Consider the following 2,918-nt stretch of genomic DNA (forward strand, 5'->3'; position numbering starts at 1 on the left):
GGTGTATGTGGCTGGCGCCTTAGCCGGTTGAGCTATAGGCGCCGAGCCAGCCTGTGGTCTCTTGTTGCAGGATCCTGAACAGACTAAGGCCCCAGCCCTGCAATCTCCCACATGTCAATGTCTCTGACATTCTACCCCTTGATGTTAGTTTACTCCTCTGAATTTTAAAACTTTTTAGTGTTGGTGACCCTATCAAAATGCAAATGCCATGTATAGAAGAGAGGCCATAACTCAAATGCTATCCGCTAATATCTTAGCAATACCAGTCCTAGACAGCCTTGCACCTGGGGCCTATGGGACAAAGATTCAGGAAAAGAATTTTGGAGATGGAGAATAGACAGAGGCTTTGGGAAGTCTGAGCAGGAAGCTGGCAGGAGGCATGGAAGAGCCAGAGGCAAATCTATCTGTAGAGCAATGAGGCCTAATCCTACAACCCAAGTGAGAGTTCATGCAGGTGGCAGGAACCCAAGTTCACCCTTTCTGTGAACAGGAAACAAAGAAAAGCCATCCCCAAGAAAGGTAGGAAAAGCCCGGAGCAGCAGGTGGCGGGAAGAGGAAACCAAACACAGTCCAGGAACAAAGTAGAAAAGCTGAAGTAAGTACCAGGAAACTGTTTCTGGTCTCTCTATTTTTGGCCAAGTGAATAAAACAATATACCTTTCTGTATATCCTTCTCTGCTAATCAGTTCTTACCAGGAAAAGACATTTGGGGCACAGCCAGAGGGACACATGGAAGGTCAGAAGATTGGAAGAGCACCCTGTGACATTCAGAGTCAATGCCATGGAATTCCAGAACAAGAAGGCCAAGGTCATGGGCTTCTCTCCAGACCAGTTTGCACCCTCACAAGAAGATGTGTCCTATAGCTCTGAACTGCTCTCCTGACCCTAGCCAAGCATCTAAAAAATTCATGATCCTGTTCACAATGTTGGGATGACTTCCTGCAGATTCACCCTAGTTGGTGACAGATCCCAAAGTAATGTCCTTGCTCCTGGGGGTGGGGGGCAGGGAACTTCATACCTGGACAATGACATAGTGTTTGAAATTTTATTTCTTAAAATTTGCATGAGTAGAATTGGCTTCCTTGTGCCTGATCCCTGGAGAGAAAGAAGCACTGACCCTGATATGTTCTGTGGGATGAAGCTTGTGAACACCTGACTGCCAGTGGATATCCCAAGAGCCACACAGAATTTTCAGAGGGATACACACATTACTCAATACCCAACAGTGGGTGTTATACTTTGGGGAAGATATTTTGCAAGATCAGGCATAAAACCTCCAAAGGAAATCCTGGGAGATGAGCTAAACCAGAGAGGCAGTATAGCATAGTGCAGTGGTTAAAAGCATGAATGCAGGAGCCATACTGTGTGCTACTAGCTGTGTGACCTTGAGCAAGTCACTTAACCTCTCTGGTCCTCACTTTTCTCATCCATTAAATTCAGACAATGGTATTTCCCTACTCAGAAGGTTGTTGTAAAGAATATATGAGTTAATATTTAAAGGATTAAATATAGTTGATATTTAAAAGGACTTAGGAAAGTGGTGCATAGCAAAAACGATTTCAGTGTTATTTTAAAAAGTAATATGATCCAGTCTCCAGGTCTGGAAACCTCAGTTGGTTCTATGAGTGAGACAGTCTCCTATGAAGGTCTTTAGTTGGCTCTGGCCTGCACTCACTCTCCCACCAGCATGAGGAGGGAGAAGGGGGTCCTGAAACCTTCCTCCTCTGGCGCTAAGCAAGATGCTTCCGTTCTACCTTGAATCTTAGCCACATGTGCGCCCAGGGCCAAAGCCAAGCCAGAACCAACACCAGAGAACTCTGCCCAGCGTCTGGACCAGAAATGAGAATCCCTCAGGGTGCTGCCAGACCCTGTGTCTGTTCTGTCACTAAAGGCTGCACTTACCTGTCCATCATGAATACCACGCCCGAGGCCAGGCCGACAGGAAACAAAGAAAAGCCATCCCCAAGAAAGGTAGGAAAAGCCCGGAGCAGCAGGTGGAGGGAAGAGGAAACCAAACACACTCCAGGAACAAAGTCGAAAAGCTGAAGTAAGTACCGGGAAACTTTCTGGTCTCTCTATTTTTGGCCAAGTGAATAAAACAAACACAAGAGAATAAACCCAGCGCTAGAATCAGACCGAGCCAGCGGGGCGGGGCGGGGGGGGGGACGGGGAGGGGTAGTGAGGGACCAAAGACCCTGCTGTAACTGCGGATACTTGGGATACTTGCTGATTCCCCACCCTGCCTCCGTGCTGTACTCCCGGGGCTACAGCGCCACCGGTACCTTGGCCCACTAATGATTTCATCTCATAGTCTTCCTCCCACTTTGTATTTTTTTTCCTTCAAAGTCTGTGGCAATTCTGTTTTCAGAAGTAGAAATAGTATCTATGTTAGGCGAGCTGAAGCCAGAAGAGCTCAGATAAGCTTAACTAAGAAGGAGAGAATAGTTGGTGTGACCAGGACAAATATCATATCCCAGATATTCTAAATTCTTCCCCTCCATGCCCTGAGAAGTGGCTTTGTTTGCTGAACTGGCTCACAGAACTACTGGGCTGGGCGTCCTGCCAGGCACCAGAAATGTTAAGTGTGACCACAGCAAGGCCCTGCCCTCAGGAAGCTAACATGCCTTTTCTTAATGACATTTTTTAAAATCGTTGTAAAAATGCACACAACATAAAATCTACCAGTTCACATTTTTAAGTGTACAGTTCACGGATGTTACGTTCACACTGTTGTGCAACCAATCTCTAGACATTTTCCATCTTGCAAAACTGAAACTCTATACCCATTAAACAACTCCCAGTTCCCTCCCAGCCCCCAAGCAGCTATTATTCTACTTTCTGTTTCTGTGAGTTGACTACTTTAGACACCTCATGTAAGTCTAATCACATAGTATTATCTTTTTTTTTTTTTTTTTTTT

General features: G+C 45.9%; 1 protein-coding gene across 2 annotated transcripts in view; it reads right to left on the reverse strand.

The window, feature by feature from the left end:
* Positions 1-2,918, reverse strand: part of MKLN1 (muskelin 1) — a 318,843-nt gene that overhangs the window by 230,580 nt on the left and 85,345 nt on the right. The window contains exon 1 of one of the 2 annotated variants that reach the window (XM_023514183.1): positions 1,903-1,934. The exons of the other annotated variant lie outside the window; for it this stretch is intronic. The gene's annotated coding sequence lies outside the window, so the exon portion shown is untranslated. Of the gene's footprint in view, positions 1-1,902; positions 1,935-2,918 lie in introns of those variants that run through there. 2 annotated transcript variants of the gene reach the window in all.

The sequence above is a fragment of the Otolemur garnettii genome, unplaced genomic scaffold (genome assembly GCF_000181295.1).
Source record: "Otolemur garnettii isolate 467f Iridium unplaced genomic scaffold, OtoGar3 scaffold00049, whole genome shotgun sequence".
In the NCBI taxonomy this organism is placed as follows: Eukaryota; Metazoa; Chordata; class Mammalia; order Primates; family Galagidae; genus Otolemur; species Otolemur garnettii.